The sequence below is a fragment of the Pseudophryne corroboree genome, chromosome 11 (genome assembly GCF_028390025.1).
Source record: "Pseudophryne corroboree isolate aPseCor3 chromosome 11, aPseCor3.hap2, whole genome shotgun sequence".
Taxonomy (NCBI): Eukaryota; Metazoa; Chordata; class Amphibia; order Anura; family Myobatrachidae; genus Pseudophryne; species Pseudophryne corroboree.
Genome location: NC_086454.1, coordinates 316,407,017 through 316,431,816, shown reverse-complemented (window position 1 = coordinate 316,431,816; position 24,800 = coordinate 316,407,017). Strand labels below are relative to the sequence as shown.

At 46.8% G+C, this 24,800-nt stretch overlaps 1 long non-coding RNA gene across 1 annotated transcript in view; it reads left to right on the top strand.

The window, feature by feature from the left end:
• The window catches only part of LOC134969595 (uncharacterized), a 272,623-nt gene that overhangs the window by 148,593 nt on the left and 99,230 nt on the right, over positions 1-24,800 (top strand). The window lies entirely within an intron of this gene.

The following is a 24,800-nucleotide window of genomic DNA, read 5'->3' as shown; positions in this document are numbered from 1 at the left end:
GACAGGGGCGGGTTTCCCCTGTCAACGAGGCACTTGCATAAGTGCCGCTTACCCCGTTGATTTTCAATGGGCTTTTATGGCCCAGTCCTTGGCCCCGCCCCCCGTTTTAGCCCATTTCTATTGATGACCGGGAGGCACTGCTATCAGTGCCTCCCAAACTGATGAAAACAGCTGAAATGGGTAGCATAATATAAAGAAATAACTTATGACACAGAATATGTGTCATAAGTATCTTCTTTATATTATTCTAATCATTTATGGCAGGGGAGGCACTGCCTCCCCTGACTGCACGTCCCTTATTTTTATATATACCTGGTGCATTCTTGTAAGTAAACATAATGAAAATGTGTTAGAAGGACCCACATTCAGTGTCCTGTCAGTGGGGTACATTTACTAAGATTCGTATTTTCCAGAATCATGTCCAAGTTCAATCACGAATGACATCGACAGTGTAAAATTGCAACTTTTTGAATTGATTACGATGGATTTACTAAGCTGTCGTATTCGGGTTTTTCTTTTCTTCCGATGTCGATGTCATTCGTGGTTTTTTACGGCAGTGATTAGCAAAACACTGCCGACTTTTTTTACAATCAATCTCGGCCGGATCTGTGTGATCCGTGCTGGGGTTTTTTTTTTTTTTTTTAAATTAAACACTGTAAAATCATTAAAAAAATGCGTGGGGTCCCCCCTCCTAAGCATAACCAGCCTCGGGCTCTTTGAGCCGATCCTGGTTGCAAAAATATGGGGGAAAAAATGACAGGGGTTCCCCCATATTTAAGCAACCAGCATCGGGCTCTGCGCCTGGTCCCAAAAATACGGGGGACAAAAAGAGTAGGGGTCCCCCGTATTTTTAAAACCAGCACCGGGCTCCACTAGCTGGACAGATAATGCCACAGCCGGGGGTCACTTTTATATAGTGCCCTGCGGCCGTGGCATCAAAAATCCAACTAGTCACCCCTGACCGGGGTACCCTGGGGGAGTGGGGACCCCTTCAATCAAGGGGTCCCCCCCCCCCAGCCACCCAAGGGCCAGGGGTGAAGCCCGAGGCTGCCCCCCCCCATCCAATGGGCTGCGGATGGGGAGGCTGATAGCCTTTGTTGTAAAAGAAAAGATATTGTTTTTAGTAGCAGTACTACAAGGCCCAGCAAGCCTCCCCCGCATGCTGGTACTTGGAGAACCACAAGTACCAGCATGCGACGGAAAAACGGGCCCGCTGGTACCTGTAGTACTACTACTAAAAAAATACCCAAAAAAAGACAAGACACACACACCGTGAAAGTATAATTTTATTACATACATACACACATACATACATACTTACCTTAAGTTCCCACGCAGGTCGGTCCTCTTCTCCAGTAGAATCCAAGGGGTACCTGTTGAAGAAATTATACTCACGAGATCCAGGGGTCCAGGCTCCTCGGGAAATCCAGGGGTAATCCACGTACTTGCATAAAATAAGAAAACGGAAAGCCGAGCCACGAACTGAAAGGGGCCCCATGTTTTCACATGGGACTCCTTTCCACGAATGCCAGAAACCCACTCTGACTGATGTCTAAGTGGGTTTCTTCAGCCAATCAGGGAGTGCCACGTTGTAGCACTCTCCTGATCGGCTGTGTGCTCCTGTACTGAGTGACAGGCGGCACACGGCAGTGTTACAATGTAGCGCCTATGCGCTACATTGTAACCAATGATGGGAACTTTCTGCCCTGCGGTTGACCTAAAGTGACGTCACCGCTGAGCAGAAAGTTCCCATCATTGGTTACAATGTAGCGCATAGGCGCTACATTGTAACACTGCCGTGTGCCGCCTGTCACTCAGTACAGGAGCACACAGCCGATCAGGAGAGTGCTACAACGTGGCACTCCCTGATTGGCTGAAGAAACCCACTTAGACATCAGTCAGAGTGGGTTTCTGGCATTCGTGGAAAGGAGTCCCATGTGAAAACATGGGGCCCCTTTCAGTTCGTGGCTCGGCTTTCCGTTTTCTTATTTTATGCAAGTACGTGGATTACCCCTGGATTTCCCGAGGAGCCTGGACCCCTGGATCTCGTGAGTATAATTTCTTCAACAGGTACCCCTTGGATTCTACTGGAGAAGAGGACCGACCTGCGTGGGAACTTAAGGTAAGTATGTATGTATGTGTGTATGTATGTAATAAAATTATACTTTCACGGTGTGTGTGTCTTGTCTTTTTTTGGGTATTTTTTTAGTAGTAGTACTACAGGTACCAGCGGGCCCGTTTTTCCGTCGCATGCTGGTACTTGTGGTTCTCCAAGTACCAGCATGCGGGGGAGGCTTGCTGGGCCTTGTAGTACTGCTACTAAAAACAATATCTTTTCTTTTACAACAAAGGCTATCAGCCTCCCCATCCGCAGCCCATTGGATGGGGGGGGGGGACAGCCTCGGGCTTCACCCCTGGCCCTTGGGTGGCTGGGGGGGGGGGGACCCCTTGATTGAAGGGGTCCCCACTCCCCCAGGGTACCCCGGCCAGGAGTGACTAGTTGGATTTTTGATGCCACGGCCGCAGGGCACTATATAAAAGTGACCCCCGGCTGTGGCATTATCTGTCCAGCTAGTGGAGCCCGGTGCTGGTTTTAAAAATACGGGGGACCCCTACTCTTTTTGTCCCCCGTACTTTTGGAACCAGGACCAGGCGCAGAGCCCGATGCTGTTTGCTTAAATATGGGGGAACCCCTGTCAATTTTTTCCCCATATTTCTGCAACCAGGATCGGCTCAAAGAGCCCGAGGCTGGTTATGCTTAGGAGGGGGGACCCCACGCAATTTTTTTAAATAAAATAACAACTTTCCCACCCCTTCCCACTGATATACATGCACGGATCTCATGGATCCCTGCATGCCTATCCAATCACGGAAAAAAAAAGTAGGTCTGTTTTTTTTTAGCACTTTTTTACGAGTTGTAATTTTTCACGGCAGTGTTTGTTTGTTTTTTGCTTTGCACTTCTTAGTAAATGACCGAGATTCATACTTAAACAGCCGCGTTTTGACCGATGGTGTATTCATTCGTAATTTTTTACCTGAACTTGCAAAAAATTACGAATGCCCTCATCACTGCCGTGATTAGTGCTTAGTAAATTACCGAGATGACACTTTGATGAAAAAACGGCATCTCGGTCAAAATCGGGAGCTTAGTAAATTTCCCCCAGTGTATTTATTTTCCAAAATGCAATTCTTATAGTATAGTACAGTAGACTATTTATCAGTTCATATCATATCTGACAGATAGAGCTAAATAGCCTATTAATTCATAATTTCTTTAATCTTCTGTCAAGCCCTACGGGCAAGTCGCTGTTTTACTATTTTGTAGCGGCACAACTAATGGTGCACGCAGGGGTATAAACCCGCACCCAACTAACCCTTCTACTTTATTGGAGGCTGCAATAACAGCCCTGAGCTACAGAGGTGTAACAATGGGAAGAAACTCTATGCTTCTACCAATTCTGTTCTCTTTATCATTTGTGGGGCAAACAGATGAAGCAGTTGTGTGAACTCGTCATTTGCAATGAGAGAAATTATAACCTGAGCTTGATGATGATATGTGACAAATCTTCCATCCTCAGAAACCAACAATAGGCAAATCCAGATTAAGTAGATAAATCTATCACATACTAGTGATGTGCACCTGAAATTTTTCGGGTTTTGTGTTTTGGTTTTGGGTTCGGTTCCGTGGCCGTGTTTTGGGTTCGGACGCGTTTTGGCAAAACCTCACCGAATTTTTTTTGTCGGATTCGGGTGTGTTTTGGATTCGGGTGTTTTTTTCAAAAGACCCTAAAAAACAGCTTAAATCATAGAATTTGGGGGTCATTTTGATCCCATAGTATTATTAACCTCAATAACCATAATTTCCACTAATTTTCAGTCTATTCTGAACACCTCACACCTCACAATATTATTTTTAGTCCTAAAATTTGCACCGAGGTCGCTGGATGGCTAAGCTAAGCGACCCTAGTGGCCGACACAAACACCTGGCCCATCTAGGAGTGGCACTGCAGTGTCACGCAGGATGGCCCTTCAAAAAAATACTCCCCAAACAGCACATGACGCAAAGAAAAAAAGAGGCGCAATGAGGTAGCTGTGTGACTAAGCTAAGCGACCCTAGTGGCCGACACAAACACCTGGCCCATCTAGGAGTGTCACTGCAGTGTCACGCCGGATGGCCCTTCAAAAAAATACTCCACAAACAGCACATGACGCAAAGAAAAATGAAAGAAAAAAGAGGTGCAAGATGGAATTGTCCTTGGGCCCTCCCACCCACCCTTATGTTGTAAAAACAGGACATGCACACTTTAACGAACCCATCATTTCAGCGACAGGGTCTGCCACACGACTGTGACTGAAATGACTGGTTGGTTTGGGCCCCCACCAAAAAAGAAGCAATCAATCTCTCCTTGCACAAACTGGCTCTACGGAGGCAAGATGTCCACCTCATCATCATCATCCGATTCATCACCCTTTCACTGTGTACATCCCCCTCCTCACAGATTATTAATTCGTCCCCACTGGAATCCACCATCTCAGGTCCTCGTGTACTTTCTGGAGGCAATTGCTGCTGGTGAATGTCTCCATGGAGGAATTGATTATAATTCATTTTAATGAACATCATCTTCTCCACATTTTCTGGAAGTAACCTCGTACGCCGATTGCTGACAAGGTGAGCGGCGGCACTAAACACTCTTTCGGAGTACACACTGGAGGGAGGGCAACTTAGGTAGAATAAAGCCAGTTTGTGCAAGGGCCTCCAAATTGCCTCTTTTTCCTGCCAGTATACGTACGGACTGTCGGACGTGCCTACTTGGATGCGGTCACTCATATAATCCTCCACCATTCTTTCAATGGTGAGAGAATCATATGCAGTGACAGTAGACGACTTGTCAGTAATCGTTGGCAGGTCCTTCAGTCCGGACCAGATGTCAGCATCAGCAGTCGCTCCATACTGCCCTGCATCACCGCCAGCGGGTGGGCTCGGAATTCGTAGCCTTTTCCTCGCAACCCCAGTTGCGGGAGAATGTGAAGGAGGAGATGTTGACAGGTCGCGTTCCGCTTGACTTGACAATTTTGTCACCAGCAGGTCTTTGAACCTCTGCAGACTTGTGTCTGCCGTAAAGAGAGATCCAAGGTAGGTTTTAAATCTAGGATCGAGCACGGTGGCCAAAATGTAGTGCTCTGATTTCAACAGATTGACCACCCGTGAATCCTGGTTAAGCGAATGAAGGGCTCCATCCACAAGTCCCACATGCCTAGCGGAATCGCTCTGTTTTAGCTCCTCCTTCAATGCCTCCAGATTCTTCTGCAAAAGCCTGATGAGGGGAATGACCTGACTCAGGCTGGCAGTGTCTGAACTGACTTCACGTGTGGCAAGTTCAAAAGGTTGCAGAACCTTGCACAACGTTGAAATCATTCTCCACTGCGCTTGAGACAGGTGCATTCCACCTCCTTTGCCTATATCATGGCCAGATGTATAGGCTTGAATGGCCTTTTGCTGCTCCTCCATCCTCTGAAGCATATAGAGGGTTGAATTCCACCTCGTTACCACCTCTTGCTTCAGATGATGGCAGGGCAGGTTCAGGTGTTTTTGGTGGTGCTCCAGTCTTCTGTACGCGGTGCCTGTACGCCGAAAGTGGCCCGCAATTCTTCTGGCCACCGACAGCATCTCTTGCACGCCCCTGTCGTTTTTTAAATAATTCTGCACCACCAAATTCAAGGTATGTGCAAAACATGGGACGTGCTGGAATTTGCCCAGATGTAATGCACTCACAATATTGCTGGCATTGTCCGATGTCACAAATCCCCAGGAGAGTCCAATTGGGGTAAGCCATTCTGCGATGATCTTCCTCAGTTGCCGTAAGAGGTTTTCAGCTGTGTGCCTATTCTGGAAAGCGGTGATACAAAGCGTAGCCTGCCTAGGAACGAGTTGGCGTTTGCGAGATGCTGCTACTGGTGCCGCCGCTGCTGTTCTTGCAGCGGGAGGCAATACATCTACCCAGTGGACTGTCACAGTCATGTAGTCCTGAGTCTGCCCTGCTCCACTTGTCCACATGTCCGTGGTTAAGTGGACATTGGGTACAACTGCATTTTTTAGGACACTGGTGAGTCTTTTTCTGACGTCCGTGTACATTCTCGGTATCGCCTGCCTAGAGAAGTGGAACCTAGATGGTATTTGGTAACGGGGGCACACTACCTCAAGAAATTGTCTAGTTCCCTGTGAACTAACGGCGGATACCGGACGCACGTCTAACACCAACATAGTTGTCAAGGCCTCAGTTATCCGCTTTGCAGCAGGATGACTGCTGTGATATTTCATCTTCCTCGCAAAGGACTGTTGGACAGTCAATTGCTTACTGGAAGTAGTACAAGTGGTCTTCCGACTTCCCCTCTGGGATGACGATCGACTCCCAGCAGCAACAACAGCAGCGCCAGCAGCAGTAGGCGTTACACTCAAGGATGCATCGGAGGAATCCCAGGCAGGAGAGGACTCGTCAGACTTGCCAGTGACATGGCCTGCAGGACTATTGGCTTTCCTGGGTAAGGAGGAAATTGACACTGAGGGAGTTGGTGGTGTGGTTTGTGCGAGCTTGGTTACAAGAGGAAGGGATTTACTGGTCAGTGGACTGCTTCCGCTGTCGCCCAAAGTTTTTGAACTTGTCACTGACTTATTATGAATGCGCTGCAGGTGACGTATAAGGGAGGATGTTCCGAGGTGGTTAACGTCCTTACCCCTACTTATTACAGCTTGACAAAGGCAACACACGGCTTGACACCTGTTGTCCGCATTTCTGTTGAAATACTTCCACACTGAAGAGCTGATTTTTTTGGTATTTTCACCAGGCATGTCAATGGCCATATTCCTCCCACGGACAACAGGTGTCTCCCCGGGTGCCTGACTTAAACAAACCACCTCACCATCAGAATCCTCCTTGTCAATTTCCTCCCCAGCGCCAGCAACACCCATATCCTCATCCTGGAGTACTTCAACACTGACATCTTCAATTTCACTATCAGGAACTGGACTGCGGGTGCTCCTTTCAACACTTGCAGGGGGCGTGCAAATGGTGGAAGGCGCAAGCTCTTCCCGTCCAGTGTTGGGAAGGTCAGGCATCGCAACGGACACAATTGGACTCTCCTTTGGGATTTGGGATTTCGAAGAACGCACAGTTCTTTGCTGTGCTTTTGCCGCAAGTCTTTTCCTTTTTCTAGCGAGAGGATGAGTGCTTCCATCCTCATGTGAAGCTGAACCACTAGCCATGAACATAGGCCAGGGCCTCAGCCGTTCCTTGCCACTCCGTGTCGTAAATGGCATATTGGCAAGTTTACGCTTCTCCTCAGACGCTTTTAATTTTGATTTTTGGGTAATTTTTTTACTGATCTTTTGTGTTTTGGATTTCACATGCTCTGTACTATGACATTGGGCATCGGCCTTGGCAGACGTCGTTGATGGCATTTCATCGTCTCGGCCATGACTAGTGGCAGCAGCTTCAGCACGAGGTGGAAGCGGATCTTGATCTTTCCCTATTTTTTTAACCTCCACATTTTTGTTCTCCATATTTTGCGCACAACTAAAAGCCACCACAGGTATACAATGTAGATGGATGGATAGTATAGTATTACTTATACTTATGGATGACGAGTGACGACACAGAGGTAGGTACAGCCGTGGCCTACCGTACTGCTGCTTAGTGCTTATATTTAAATATAATATACTGTATAACGGACCTGGTGGACAGTGTCAGCAGACTGCTAAACTAGTATGAAGAAAGAAAAAAAAAAAACACCACAGGTATACAATGTAGATGGATGGATAGTATAGTATTACTTATACTTATTGACGACGAGTGCACTGACGACACAGAGGTAGGTACAGCCGTGGCCTACCGTTCTGCTGCTTAGTGCTTATATATAAATATAATATACTGTGTGTATAACGGACCTGGTGGACAGTGTCAGCAGACTGCTAAACTAGTATGAAGAAAGAAAAAAAAAACACCACAGGTATACAATGTAGATGGATGGATAGTATAGTATTACTTATACTTATGGACGAGTGACGACACAGAGGTAGGTACAGCCGTGGCCTACCATACTGCTGCTTAGTGCTTATATATAAATATAATATACTGTATAACGGACCTGGTGGACAGTGTCAGCAGCAGACTGCTAAACTAGTATGAAGAAAGAAAAAAAAAACACCACAGGTATACAATGTAGATGGATGGATAGTATTACTTATACTTATGGACGACGAGTGACGAGTCGACACAGAGGTAGGTACAGCCGTGGCCTACCGTACTGCTGCTTAGTGCTTAATTATATATACAATATACTGTATAACGGACCTGGTGGACACTGCAGTGTCAGCAGACTGCTAAACAAACTAGCATGAAGAAAGAAAAAAAAAAAACACCACAGTGTTTTTCAGGCAGACAAACATATACTGGACTGGTGGTCACTGTCAGCAAAACTGTGCACTGTACTCCTGCTATAACTGCTCCCCAGTCCCCACAATTAGGCAGTGTGAGCAGTGTACTCAGCACAGATATATCATGCAGCAGTGCAGCACACTGAGTGAGCACAGATATGGTGGAGCATTTTTTTTCAGGCAGAGAAACAACGGATTAAACTCAAAACCCTGCACTGTACTCCCTAACAGCTGCTCCCCATCCCCAATCCTCCCCACAATTATAACGAACTAAGTTCTAATATAATACAACGGACTCGGAGAGGACGCCAGCCACGTCCTCTCCCTATCAATCTCAATGCACGTGTGAAAATGGCGGCGACGCGCGGCTCCTTATATAGAATCCGAGTCTCGCGAGAATCTGACAGCGGGATGATGACGTTCGGCGCGCTCGGGTTAACCGAGCAAGGCGGGAGGATCCGAGTCGCTCGGACCGTGTAAAAAAAAGGTGAAGTTCGGGCGGGTCGGATTCCGAGGATCCGAACCCGCTCATCACTATCACATACCAGTCCAGTATAGACAATGCCAATTAATGATGTCGCCCCATATTGTACAAGAGGACTTTATGCAGAATGTTTTATGCATGTTAAAGTCATACTCTTTAGGACCTTGTAAAAGCAACAGTGGAAACAACACTGAGGGGCAGATTTATTAAGCCTGGTGAAGTGATAAAGTAGAAGGTGATAACGCTCCAGCCAGTCAGCTCCAAGCTGTCATTTTTCAAACCCAGCCTGTAATATGGAAGTTAGGCTGGTCATTTATCACCTTCCACTTTATCACTTCACCAGGCTTAATAAATCTGTCCCTGAATGCCAAGTGGGAAACAGTTACTAAGTCTGGATCAATGCTGATGACAGTCTGCAGCATCCATGTAGATGGGGCAATGCTTAGATGGATTTAACTTTTATCAACATTATAATAATAAAGATGATGCATTACGATCACGTTTAAAGTTACATTGCTGTTACATACTGTTGAAATATTGACTGTCAAAAGCCTTTTTGTTGCCTTTTCAGATGTATTTTTGCCAAACACAATGTACCAAATACCTCTGCGATTGGCAGGCTCAGTGCTGATGTGTGTGGATGGATGAATTGAGGTCATCTTAGTTATTAGCGATGCTAAGTTATGGGCCCTACACACTGGCAGATCCGCCGCCGAGCTGCCTGACGGCGGTTACGGCCGACGGGCGACCCAGCGGCAGGGGGGTGGTGACGGAGGGAGTGACGTTTCTTCACTCCCCCCGTCACCCGGCTCCATAGCAGTGCATGCAAATATGGACAAGTTCGTCCATATTGGCCTGCATGCACAAGCGACGGGGTACCAACGATGAACGAGCGCGGGGCCGTGCATCGTTCATCGTTGGTGCCTCCACACTGAAAGATATGAACGGTATCTCGTTCATTAATGAACAAGATTGTTCATATCTTTCAGTAATATCGGCCAGTGTGTAGGGCCCTTAAGTTCCTGTAAACTTGAGCTGTATACCAAAGATTCCCAAACACAGGGGCAGATGTATTAAACCTGGTGAAGTGATAAGTGAAAGGTGATAACGCACCAGCCAATCAGCTCCTAACTGACATTTTTCAAACCCAGCCTGTGACTTGGTAGTTAGGAGCTGATTGGCTGGTGCTTTATCACCTTCCGCTTTATCACTTCACCAGGCTTAATAAATCTGATCCACAGTCCAAAAGGCACCATAATGGTCCAGGTTTTACGTATATCCATGGTTCTGATGGCTAAATCAAATTGACTGAGGAACCAATTAAGGCACCAGTGAACAAGCATGGAATGGATATACTGAAAACCAGGCCTTTTAGGATGCCTTGAAGACCGCTCTGAACTGCTCTGTATAATTTTAAAGTATGCAAATGATAAATGTTACTTCAATGCTGATTGGTTGCCATGGGCAACTTCTCCACTGGCTCACCTATCCACTCTTTTCACCGATTAATACATCCCATAGACGTTATCTCCCTCCGATGTTTCAAACCCATCAACCATATACGACTGGAATAGTTATCTCTACCATAAAACCTGGATATACTGGCGAGCACTAGATATTTGAAGCAATTGCAGTATCATCTTCACACCACACCCTACAACAAGAAAAAGCCACCCAGATGAGAGTAATCAGAAATATTAGTGATGACAGCGATTGTGACATACCACACCCCCAAGGTTCACTTGAGGCCTCCAGATGAAATGCTGGTTTAGTGGAACCTCATTCATTAACCAAATCCCATTTCCGATTTTATTTCCTTTTCACCGCAGCTCATAACATATGTGCATCTCTTTTAATTGCATCCTTTGGAAATAATTTGTTTCTATAACAAGGGCGGCTCTGTGGTCCTAAACATTTCTCGATGTGTGAGGCTCATTCTTTGGCAGGGACGTCCCATGCCTCTGGAAAATGAGAGCTACGATAAATGTGAGCTGGCGGGAGCTTCAGATGAAGCCGAATGAATAGTTGCGCAAAGCTGATGAGAGAAAAGAGATTGTCATGTATTAGGTGAATGTAAGGATAGAGCAGTGGCCGCAATAAAGGAAGTCCAATTATAATTCTTAAATGATATTTGTATATCCTCACCAATAGCACGGATACTGGCTCCACTATCCATGAGATAAAATGGGGGAGGGGGGATTTTAAAAATCACTTTACCACTATAGTTTCTCAATAAAACATATCACATATAAAAGCACTGTACAGTATATTAAGTATATTTTAATGACTACAAGATGAGCACAAACAGAATGTTTACGTTTCTACAAAGCCATATTTTGCTCATTTAACACATTATTATTAATTATCCTTTATTTATACGACACCACATGGGGTAGGCAGCACTTTACAAAGTTCATAAACAGAAACAGAAAGAACAAATAAGTGAATTATACAGTACAGAACATTGCAGGACATGGTTTATAAACATTGCCGCCTCTGCAGTCATAATACTCAAATAACCAGCAGGACAGCAGAACCCGAGGGTTGGGTGCCATTGTAAGCTGTGGGAAGGAGATGAGGGTAAAGTACAGGGAAGGAAAAGCACATGAGGGAAGAGTGCCCTGCTCGTGAGCGCTGGCAGTCTGAACACATGTCCATTTCAGGATAACCAGTTCATGCCTACTTTAGGACCACCTGCTTCATTCATGTCTAATTTAGGACCACCTGCTTCATTCATGTCTACTTTAGGACCACCTGCTTCATTCATGTCTAATTTAGGACCACCTGCTTCATTCATGTCTACTTTAGGACCACCTGCTTCATTAATTTCTACTTTAGGACCACACGCCTCATTCAGGTCTACTTTAGAACCACCCGCTTCATTCATGTCTACCTTAGGACCACCCACTTCATTCATGTCTACTTTAGGACCACCTGCTTCATTCATGTGTACCGTAGGACCACTCTCTTCAACTCATGTCTACTTTAGGGGTGTGGTATTGAAGGTCGACAATGTCTAGGTCGACAACTATTGGTCGACAGTAACTCGATCGACAGGGTGTCTAGGTCGACAGGGTCTTTAGGTTGACATGTTCTATGTCAAAAGGTCGACATGAGTTTTTTATGTTATTTTGGTGTCGTTTTCTTCGTAGAGTGACCGGGAACCCCAATTAGTGCACCGCGTCCCCTCGCATGGCTCGCTTCGAACGACATGCTTCGGGCATGGTGCCTTCGCTCCGCTACCGCTTCGCTTGGCACAGATTACCGTTCCAATTGTAGTCCACGTGGATCGTTAAGTATGAAAAGGTTCAAAAAAAGAAAAACATTTGTGAAAAACTCATGTTGACCTTTTGACCTGTCAACCTAGAACATGTCAACATAAAGACCCTGTCGACCTAGTTACTGTCGACCAATAGTGGTTGACCTAGACATTGTCGACCTAGTTACTGTCGACTTAGAGACCGGATCCCCTACTTTAGGACCAACCACATCATTAATGTCTACTTTAGAACCACCTGCTTCATTCATGTCTACCTTAGAATCATCCACTTCATTCAGATCTACTTTAGGACCACGCGCTTCATTCATGTCTACTTTAGAACCATCTGTTTAATTCATGTCCATATTAGGAAAACCCTCTTCATTCATGTCAGATTTTTCTCCTAAAATATTGCTAGTTTAAGTTTATTTGTCTTTTATAAACGATTAGAGTATGGGGATATTAAGACTTGGACTTATTATACTGTATGTGTTTGAATACTTTATTTCACATTACATATATATAAATACGCTCACATCAAAATGTGCCTGTTCAGCTGAGCACCTCCTTCTACAAGAGGACTGCAAATGGCTCTCTGACCAATTACTAACCAGGGAACACCTGGTCCTCTGTCTCATCAGTCAGAAGTGGTGCTGCGAAATCAGTATTATGTGACTATAAACTATACCTTAGCTATTGATGCTCAGACATGTCACCCTACCTCCAGCAGAGAATAACATATGGATGTAATATAAATAATATGGAACATTATGACTGCAAGATAAAGAAGCTGTAGTATAAATATACACACGTGCAGGCTTAGACAATATTTATGCTTCTTATATAGTAACTATGGATCTGATTATGAGTTAGGAACAATGCAAAAAATAAAAATCAGCAATACCCCTTTCACTTCGCAAAAATAACCCGGTGTCGACACGGCCTATTGCCGGGTCGACACGGGTCACTGTGCGATGTGAAAGGGCCCATGAAGAATTCCCAGGTCGACTGACAGCTAATTCAACCCGGGTAATAAGAAGGGTTATTCCCAGGTTAAATATCGGGCCAGTGGCAGTGTGAACGGGTTCCCAGGTTGATGCAACCCGGTACCCACTCACAGCATAGGGAGAGGCGGTGCGGATATGAGCTCCGCCCCCGATGCCAGCCCTGCCCCCCCCGCTATGGCAACCCGACCTAGCTGTTAGGGTCCAATGCCAGATCCACCCAGGAAGAACCGTTTCCAATTCCCGGGTGGGATCCGGCATAGGAGCCATGAAAGCGGTATAACTGTGCACCTGGACAAACCATGCTGCAATGCAATACATATATTATTATTTTGCATGCAGGGAAAATGCTGGCTGCTTGTTCATGTAGTCCACACATGCTGGACAGTTTTATTCTTACACAGCAAGTCAGAGCAGCTTTGACACGCTCCTCTCATATCTAGCTCTCTTTGTACATTTTGCGTTTGTTTTGGCTGCAGTACAGCATGATACTGCCCAGGTATAAAGTTACTTCTGTTTTTATGGTTTGTTCTCCAATCAGCAATGTTCTTGAAAGTAAAATGCAATAAAAAATGTGTAGTATGACACTGCATGACCATTGTAAGAGGTGAGGTATATATAATGAATATGTGTGGCACAAAACATGCAATCATCATTATACAGGACACACAGGTATATGAGGCTGCAGCAGACATGAAGATGGAGATAGAACAATCTAATTAGGGGTCTGAGATGATTGGGGTTACATAGAACATCGTCAGGCTGCCTTAAGGGGGGTACTCACGGAGCGATATTCTAAGCAATCTGACTAGATTGCTTAGAATATCGGCAGGATCGCTCCGTGTGTAGCCCCCTCGGCGATAGCGATGCGCGGCCCCGCACATCGCTATCGCCGCTGCTAGATTGGCCTGCATGCAGGCCAATCTAGCGGGTCGCTCACTTAACCCGCTGGGTGAAGTGAGCGGCCCCCCCGTCTCCCCCCGCACGCTCAGCACAGATCGCGCTGTGCTGAGCGGCAGGAGAGATGTGTGCTGAGCGGTTCGCTCAGCACGCATCTCTCCTTGATCGGCCCGTGAGTACTGGGCTTTAGAAAGAGTAGAGTCATGTGTAATACTGGCCAGACACCAATGCGATATCGCGTACGAATGTATGATTTTGTCGCGTCATATGATGCATTGTGTGCACATTATATGTGTTTTCTGTTTGTTTACGATGAGCTGCGCGGCCCCGTGGGTCGAATGTTGTATCCTCAGATCATATGTACAGCCCATATTATCCGTCGTAATCGTATGCACATCGTGCCTTGTTTTATGCACATACATTTATGTACATTCTATGTACCCTGTCTGTGTCACCCCTGTCTGTCTGCCCCTCCCCTTTAGAATGTACGCTCTCACGAGCAGGGCCCTCTTCCCTCATGTGCTTTTCCTTTTCTTACTTTAACAATATTCAACTGCACCAAATCCTGCGGTTCTCTGCCACCTGAAACTTATTCCAGTGTCATCTGCTGATGTAGCTATGTTTATTTACCCAGTACTTTGTCCTATATTGTCGTCAGCTGTAAGTTGCTGTTTTCCTGTTTTTGATTATTTGTTTATGTACTCTGTAATTGGGCGCTGCGGATCCCTTGTGACGCCATATAAATAATAAGATTTTACTTACCGATAAATCTATTTCTCGGAGTCCGTAGTGGATGCTGGGGTTCCTGAAAGGACCATGGGGAATAGCGGCTCCGCAGGAGACAGGGCACAAAAAGTAAAGCTTTTTCAGATCAGGTGGTGTGCACTGGCTCCTCCCCCTATGACCCTCCTCCAGACTCCAGTTAGGTACTGTGCCCGGACGAGCGTACACAATAAGGGAGGATTTTGAATCCCGGGTAAGACTCATACCAGCCACACCAATCACACCGTACAACCTGTGATCTAAACCCAGGTAACAGTATGATAACAGCGGAGCCTCTGAAAGATGGCTTCCTTCAACAATAACCCGAATTAGTTAACAATAACTATGTACAATTTATGCAGATAATCCGCACTTGGGATGGGCGCCCAGCATCCACTACGGACTCCGAGAAATAGATTTATCGGTAAGTAAAATCTTATTTTCTCTATCGTCCTAGTGGATGCTGGGGTTCCTGAAAGGACCATGGGGATTATACCAAAGCTCCCAAACGGGCGGGAGAGTGCGGATGACTCTGCAGCACCGAATGAGAGAACTCCAGGTCCTCCTTAGCCAGAGTATCAAATTTGTAAAATTTTACAAACGTGTTCTCCCCTGACAACGTAGCTGCTCGGCAAAGTTGTAATGCCGAGACCCCTCGGGCAGCCGCCCAAGATGAGCCCACCTTCCTTGTGGAGTGGGCCTTTACAGATTTAGGCTGTGGCAGGCCTGCCACAGAATGTGCAAGTTGGATTGTGCTACAGATCCAACGAGCAATCGTCTGCTTAGACGCAGGAGCACCCATCTTGTTGGGTGCATACAATATCAACAACGAGTCAGATTTTCTGACTCCAGCTGTCCTTGCAATATATATTTTTAATGCTCTGACAACGTCCAGTAACTTGGAGTCCTCCAAGTCACTTGTAGCCGCAGGCACTACAATAGGCTGGTTCAGATGAAATGCTGACACCACCTTAGGGAGAAAATGCGGACGAGTCCGCAGTTCTGCCCTGTCCGAATGGAAAATCAGATATGGGCTTTTGTAAGATAAAGCTGCCAATTCTGATACTCTCCTGGCAGAAGCCAGGGCAAGAAGCATGGTCACTTTCCAAGTGAGATATTTCAAATCCACCTTATTTAGTGGTTCAAACCAATGAGATTTTAGAAAGTCCAAAACCACATTGAGATCCCACGGTGCCACTGGAGGCACCACAGGAGGCTGTATATGCAGCACTCCCTTAACAAAGGTCTGGACTTCAGGGACTGAAGCCAATTCTTTTTGAAAGAAAATCGACAGGGCCGAAATTTGAACCTTAATAGATCCCAATTTGAGACCCATAGACAATCCTGATTGCAGGAAATGTAGGAATCGACCCAGTTGAAATTCCTCCGTCGGAGCACTCCGATCTTCGCACCACGCAACATATTTTCGCCAAATTCGGTGATAATGTTGCACGGTTACTTCCTTCCTTGCTTTAATCAAAGTAGGAATGACTTCTTCCGGCATGCCTTTTTCCTTTAGGATCCGGCGTTCAACTGCCATGCCGTCAAACGCAGCCGCGGTAAGTCTTGAAACAGACAGGGACCCTGCTGAAGCAAGTCCCTCCTTAGAGGTAGAGGCCACGGATCTTCCGTGATCATCTCTTGAAGTTCCGGGTACCAAGTCCTTCTTGGCCAATCCGGAACCACTAGTATCGTTCTTACGCCTCTTTGCCGTATAATTCTCAATACTTTTGGTATGAGAGGCAGAGGAGGAAACACATACACCGACTGGTACACCCAAGGCGTTACCAGCGCGTCCACAGCTATTGCCTGCGGATCTCTTGACCTGGCGCAATACCTGTCCAGTTTTTTGTTGAGGCGAGACGCCAACATGTCCACCATTGGTCTTTCCCAACGGGTTACCAGCATGTGGAAGACTTCTGGATGAAGTCCCCACTCTCCCGGGTGAAGATCGTGTCTGCTGAGGAAGTCTGCTTCCCAGTTGTCCACTCCCGGGATGAACACTGCTGACAGTGCTATCACATGATTCTCTGCCCAGCGAAGAATCCTTGCAGCTTCTGCCATTGCACTCCTGCTTCTTGTGCCGCCCTGTCTGTTCACATGGGCGACTGCCGTGATGTTGTCCGACTGGATCAACACCGGTTTTCCCTGAAGCAGAGGTTCTGCCTGGCTTAGAGCATTGTATATTGCTCTTAGTTCCAGAATGTTTATGTGAAGAGACGGTTCCAGGCTCGTCCATACTCCCTGGAAGTTTCTTCCTTGTGTGACTGCTCCCCAGCCTCTCAGGCTGGCGTCCGTGGTCACCAGGATCCAATCCTGTATGCCGAATCTGCGGCCCTCCAATAGATGAGGACTCTGCAACCACCACAGAAGAGACACCCTTGGAGACAGGGTTATCCGTAGGTGCATCTGAAGATGCGACCCTGACCATTTGTCCAACAGATCCCTTTGGAAAATTCTTGCGTGGAATCTGCCGAATGGAATTGCTTCGTAAGAAGCCACCATTTTTCCCAGGACTCTTGTGCATTGATGTACAGACACCTTTCCTGGTTTTAGGAGGTTCCTGACAAGGTCGGATAACTCCTTGGCTTTTTCCTCCGGGAGAAAAACCTTTTTCTGAACCGTGTCCAGAATCATCCCTAGGAACAGCAGACGAGTTGTCGGCATTAACTGGGATTTTGGAATATTCAGAATCCACCCGTGCTGTTTTAGCACTTCTTGAGACAGTGCTAATCCCATCTCTAGCTGTTCTCTGGACCTCGCCCTTATTAGGAGATCGTCCAAGTATGGGATAATTAATATGCCTTTTCTTCGAAGAAGAATCATCATCTCGGCCATTACCTTTGTAAAGATCCGAGGTGCCGTGGACAATCCGAACGGCAGCGTCTGAAACTGATAGTGACAGTTTTGTACAACGAACCTGAGGTACCCCTGGTGTGAGGGGTAAATTGGAACGTGGAGATACGCATCCTTGATGTCCAAGGATACCATAAAGTCCCCCTCTTCCAGGTTCGCTATCACTGCTCTGAGTGACTCCATCTTGAACTTGAACTTCTTTATGTACAGGTTCAAGGACTTCAGATTTAGAATAGGCCTTACCGAGCCATCCGGCTTCGGTACCACAAAAAAGAGTGGAATAATACCCCTTCCCTTGTTGCAGAAGAGGTACCTTGACTATCACCTGCTGAGAGTACAGCTTGTGAATGGCTTCCAAAACCGTCTCCCTTTCGGAGGGGGACGTTGGTAAAGCAGACTTCAGGAAACGGCGAGGTGGATCTGTCTCTAATTCCAACCTGTACCCTTGAGATATTATCTGCAGGATCCAGGGATCTACCTGCGAGTGAGCCCACTGCGCGCTGTAATTTTTGAGACGACCGCCCACCGTCCCCGAGTCCGCTTGAGAAGCCCCAGCGTCATGCCGAGGCTTTTGTAGAAGCCGGGGAGGGCTTCTGTTCCTGGGAAGGAGCTGCTTGTTGCTGTCTCTTCCCTCGACCTCTGCCTCGTGGCAGATATGAATAGCCCTTTGCTCTCTTATTTTTAAAGGAACGAAAGGGCTGCGGTTGAAAAGTCGGTGCCTTTTTCTGTTGGGGAGTGACTTGAGGTAGAAAGGTGGATTTCCCGGCTGTAGCCGTGGCCACCAAATCTGCTAGACCGACTCCAAATAACTCCTCCCCTTTATACGGCAAAACTTCCATATGCCGTTTTGAATCCGCATCGCCTGTCCACTGTCGCGTCCATAAAGCTCTTCTGGCCGAAATGGACATAGCACTTACCCGTGATGCCAGTGTGCAGATATCCCTCTGTGCATCACGCATATAAAGAAATGCATCCTTTATTTGTTCTAACGACAGTAAAATATTGTCCCTGTCCAGGGTATCAATATTTTCAATCAGGGACTCTGACCAAACTACCCCAGCACTGCCCATCCAGGCAGTCGCTACAGCTGGTCGTAGTATAACACCTGCATGTGTGTATATACTTTTTTGGATATTTTCCATCCTCCTATCTGATGGATCTTTAAGTGCGGCCGTCTCAGGAGAGGGTAACGCCACTTGTTTAGATAAGCGTGTTAGCGCCTTGTCCACCCTAGGAGGTGTTTCCCAGCGCTCCCTAACCTCTGGCGGGAAAGGGTATAATGCCAAAAATTTCTTTGAAATTATCAGCTTTTTATCAGGGGCAACCCACGCTTCATTACACACGTCATTTAATTCTTCTGATTCAGGAAAAACTATAGGTAGTTTTTTCATACCCCACATAATACCCTGTTTAGTGGTACCTGTAGTATCAGCTAAATGTAACGCCTCCTTCATTGCCAAAATCATATAACGTGTGGCCCTACTGGAAAATACGGTTGAATCGTCACCGTCACCACTGGAGTCAGTGCCTGCGTCTGGGTCTGTGTCGACCGACTGAGGCAAAGGGCGTTTCACAGCCCCTGACGGTGTTTGAGTCGCCTGGACAGGCACTAATTGATTGTCCGGCCGCCTCATGTCGTCAAACGACTGCTTTAGCGTGTTGACACTATCCCGTAGTTCCATAAATAAAGGCATCCATTCTGGTGTCGACTCCCTAGGGGGTGACATCCTCATATTTGGCAATTGCTCCGCCTCCACACCAATATCGTCCTCGTACATGTCGACACACACGTACCGACACACAGCAGACACACAGGGAATGCTCCTAACGAAGACAGGACCCACTAGCCCTTTGGGGAGACAGAGGGAGAGTTTGCCAGCACACACCAAAAGCGCTATATATATATCAGGGATAGCCTTATAATAAGTGCTCCCTTATAGCTGCTTTGTTATATCAAAATATCGCCATAAATTTGCCCCCCCCCCTCTCTGTTTTACCCTGTTTCTGTAGTGCAGTGCAGGGGAGAGACTTGGGAGCCGTCCTGACCAGCGGAGCTGTGAGAGGAAATGGCGCCGTGTGCTGAGGAGATAGGCCCCGCCCCTTTTCTGGCGGGCTCGTCTCCCGCTATTTAGAAAAATCAGGCAGGGGTTAAATATCTCCATATAGCCTCTAGGGGCTATATGTGAGGTATTTTTAGACTTTATAGGTATTCATTTGCCTCCCAGGGCGCCCCCCTCCCAGCGCCCTGCACCCTCAGTGACTGCCGTGTGAAGTGTGCTGAGAGGAAAATGGCGCACAGCTGCAGTGCTGTGCGCTACCTTTAGAAGACTGCAGGAGTCTTCAGCCGCCGATTCTGGACCTCTTCTGACTTCAGCATCTGCAAGGGGGCCGGCGGCGCGGCTCCGGTGACCATCCAGGCTGTACCTGTGATCGTCCCTCTGGAGCTTGATGTCCAGTAGCCAAGAAGCCAATCCATCCTGCACGCAGGTGAGTTGACTCCTTCTCCCCTCAGTCCCTCGCTGCAGTGATCCTGTTGCCAGCAGGAATCACTGTAAAATAAAAAACCTAGCTAAACTTTTTCTAAGCAGCTCTTTAGGAGAGCCACCTAGATTGCACCCTTCTCGGCCGGGCACAAAAATCTAACTGGAGTCTGGAGGAGGGTCATAGGGGGAGGAGCCAGTGCACACCACCTGATCTGAAAAAGCTTTACTTTTTGTGCCCTGTCTCCTGCGGAGCCGCTATTCCCCATGGTCCTTTCAGGAACCCCAGCATCCACTAGGACGATAGAGAAAAAGGATAATAATAATAATAATACAATGCATACTATAAGATCAGCATCATTATTGAGTGGCATTTCTTTCCAGGTGATCACGTGCTTTTTGTGAGGCACACAATCCATTGATAGATTGTATGCTTAATCGTATGCACATAAACCTCCAAATCGTGTGCCAGGGGCTCCCGGGGGGATTGAAGAGAAATCTAATGCGGAAACAGATCGGATGCTGGTCGCACTAATGTATGGCCAGCATTATAAGAGTGGTAGTCTTTGATGAACACGTGGGTTTTTGTGAAGTGTTTGAAGCCTTGAAGGCTTGTGGGGAGTCCTTATTGGGTTTAGACGTGTATTTCACATGTGATAGGCAGCATGGGAGAAGTCATGGAGGTGGAAATGGGGTGAGGCTATCCAGTGTCGGACTGGAGCATGAAGGGCCCAACAGGGGAATGCAGGGATAGGATCCATGCTTAAGGATTTGGCATCCACCACAGAGGCTTGGCAAACTATTAGAGATTGTACGGTTTGGGCCCCTTTATAAATAAATCTAGTAAACACCGCTAGTGCATGTATGATAATGTAGCAGATTCATAATGGCAATGCACTGTAGTGACTGCACCATAGTCCTGTACAGTATAATGTAACTTATGTATAATATATCATTCAAGTGCACAGTCTAAAACCTGATTCCTAGAGGAGAGGGTGGGTCCTTGGGTAGTGGGGCCCACCGGGGGACTTCCTCTGTACTAGGAAGGCCAATCCCAGGATCGGGATCGGCGAGATCCCGGGATTTAGGCCCAAAAACGGCCGGGATTCAATCCCGGGATTGGAAGCTCCAATCCCGGGGATTGAGGGATCAGCGTTGAGCATCCTCAGGACGCTCAGACGCTGCCTGGCTCCCTCCTCCTGTCTCCCCCTGCGCAGCGTGACCTGTGCCTGTGAGGTCACGCTGCGCTGTCAGCAGCCGCAGAGCCGGAAAGTACAGCGGACTTCACCCGCCGCCTTGTCCCGGCTCCCCCTGCATTCACCCGCCGCCTCCTCCCGGCTCCCCAGCACTCACCCGCCGGCTTCCCAACACTCACCCGCCGGATCCTCCTCACCCGCTACCTCTCTGTGCAGGTTTGTAGTTTTTTTTTTAATGTCTGCAGGGCGGGTGGGGAGGGGCGACGGCCGGACACAGTCTAAAGCCAATCCCGGGTATCCCGGGATTGACCATTTTTCAATCCCGATACCCGGGATTGAAAAAATGGCCCGGGATTTGCTTCCCTACTCTGTACCTCTATGGGCCAGTCCGGCCCTGGAGTGGCCATGGCATTAATCAAAGCGGGTTGGGTACGAAATCCTGGCAGTCAGGATGCAGACTGATCCTGGTAAGTATTTTAACCCTACCCTTATCTCTAACCCACCCCTTCCGCAGCCTAACAACCCCCTCCTACAGCCTAACCCTAACCTAACCCCCCTCACCCTTACCCTCCCCCTAGTGCCTAACCCCAGTGCTTACCGCCAAGATTTCGCTGGCTGGCGGGATCCTGACCGCATCCCACCAGCAAAACAAGACGAGCAGACTAGAATGACGGCAGAAAGAAGCACAGTCTATAACAATGCAGAGCCGGCTATATATGACATTGAGCATTTACCCAGTCCCCACAGATGGATAACCCATGACAGAAGACACCCTGTAACCGAGTATACATTTGGTATAACCTGTTACATGGAGAGTGCTGATGTAGTAGGAACATTGCTACATCACTACTAACCTGATGTCGGATCTGCCACATGTAAAGGCTCTAAAATATATAATTTGGGGGGAGATGTATCAATCAATGTAAAGGGGGGAGAAGTAGAAGAGTTCCCCATAGCAACCAATCATCTACTACCTATCGTTTTATAGAATGTACTTGAAAAATGTTAACATGAAGAAGATTGGTTGCCGTGGGCAACTTCTCCACTCTTTACACTGCTTGATACATTGGTTTGTGTATTCCTAGATGGTAAAACATCAGCATAAGTGCTGAGGAACCTGCTAGTGTTGCGGGTAAGTCCTATAACTGCAGACTGTGCTTATCATTGTCAGCAGAGAAGATACCGGATAGAACGCACAAGAGGAAACGTACTTCTCCCTACAGAAACATCTGTCTGTGATGTGCTTCTTCTATTCGTGTCCAGCTAATACTTATCCATTCCACAGCTAAACGCACAGCAAACATGCTGAGGGGCAACGACATACACACTGTATCCAGAAGGTGGCACTTTCTATCGCTGTCCGCTCCCACTATACAGAGACTGCATTGCATGAAAGTTTCAGAGATGAACACATCTGTATTTAAACTGTAGACGTAGGGTTAAGAATGGAGTAGACAAAACCCTTGTGCCTCTTAGTGTGGGATCTCTATACACCTGGTTACTCATGTTAATCAACAAACTTTGTAGTTCTTTTTGGTAATTACTGGCTGGACTATGGGTCTAATTCAGACCCGATCGCTGGTACAATAGCGCTCGCAGCCTGAAGCCCTTGCTAGTAGGCGCAATGCGCACCCCATGAGACCAAGTGAGACGTGAAAGCATCTCAGAGCTGCGATCGTCTCTGCCTGATTGACAGGCAGAGGTGGTTGCGGGGCGGGAGAGGGCGTGCCATTGGTGAAGTGCAGTCCGGACAACGCAGGTGTGTCCGGATGGTTGCAGGGGCAGGCCGCAGTGGCTGCGTGACGTCACACGCAGCCACTTGTAACCCGGAACGTGGCGGGTGGCCGCCTGCCAGCGCAGAAGGATGTAGGGACTGACATGCAGGGTAGACTAATCCTGTGCCGGGCGTCCCCCCGCATGTAGGAGAAACTGATCGTAGATGTGCAAAATTTAGCACATCTACGATCAGGTGTGAATTCCCCTCTATGACTTTATGAATGCTAAATTGATTTCTCACAAATATTTAAAATGCCCGCTCTAATATATATTGTAAATGCCTGCACATCTTATTACCATATCCCATAAATGTGCGCTGTACATCGCTCAACACTGCATCCCATAAGAGAAAACAATACACCCACACATTGTCTGAGTTCCAAAGCTCATTGATGTATATATTTGTTATTAAAAAGGATATGGATTCAATATATATTACAAAGTACAGTATACCTATAGTTACAACTCATACAGTAAGCAGTTAATACATAAAGTTACATACAGTTACATGCCTGCGATACAATACCATTCCCTCAATGTATCTTATATATCTCTTTCTCTGTAAAGTAATGTTGGGACTCCATCTTCCTCTGAGACCAAACCAGGAACTGAACTGGCAGCAAGTTCATCATCCTCTAAGACCAAAAAGCAAGTAACTTCCTGTGTGGTCAGCAGAGTATTATCTAGTTTCTGGGGGATAGGTTCATGGTGAGTCACTATTCTCTTTGTATATGGTAATCAGATTCAGCCTTGAAGACATCCAAAGGGCTGGCCTGAGTTCCCTGTCCACTGTAACATTAATTGTTCTAACAAAGTGATTTTAGCTTTTATACATGTAATCATAATTCCGTGTTGCAATGTACTACAACTTAATAACAAGTATCAAATTAATCTACACATCATTCTGGCTGCTTCAATAGTAAACATGACAGGTCTATCTGGTTCCGTTCAAATAATACACATACATGACACCACTTCATTACATATACAATTCTAAATCATCATGATGTCTGGCGCTTGATATTATTATAATTATGTACTGTATGAAATAAGTGTTGAATACATCTCTGTGGCATGTGCATGTAAATGCGTGTGTTACCATATTTTGCTGCGCGTATTTGCAAGTAAAGCGACTTAAATGTGTGTAGTTTGTATGTTCTCTTGATGTAATATTTTTTTTGACTTCGACAGTCCACCCTTTGGCAGTAAACAATAACTGCCATCAATTATTAACATAAGAAAAAAATATTTCATACCATAATCGGTGACCTAGACACAAGTATGTATGTATTTCGCAAATCAGGCACCTGACTATATTTGGGGAAGACAGGGAGGAGGACGAGACATCCTCTATATGCACTCGGCGGTCACGGGACCACTGGTTGGGTGTGGGACAACATTCAACCTATAGAGTATGCTGGGACAGTGCTTTGGCCTATAATGTCTGATTTGCGACGAACATTTCACACATACATGTACCTACGTCTTTGTACACTGATGTTTGGATTCAATTGAGGTTCTGCTGGGTAGTAGAGATGAGCGCCTGAAATTTTTCGGGTTTTGTGTTTTGGTTTTGGGTTCGGTTCCGCGGCCGTGTTTTGGGTTCGACCGCGTTTTGGCAAAACCTCACCGAATTTTTTTTGTCGGATTCG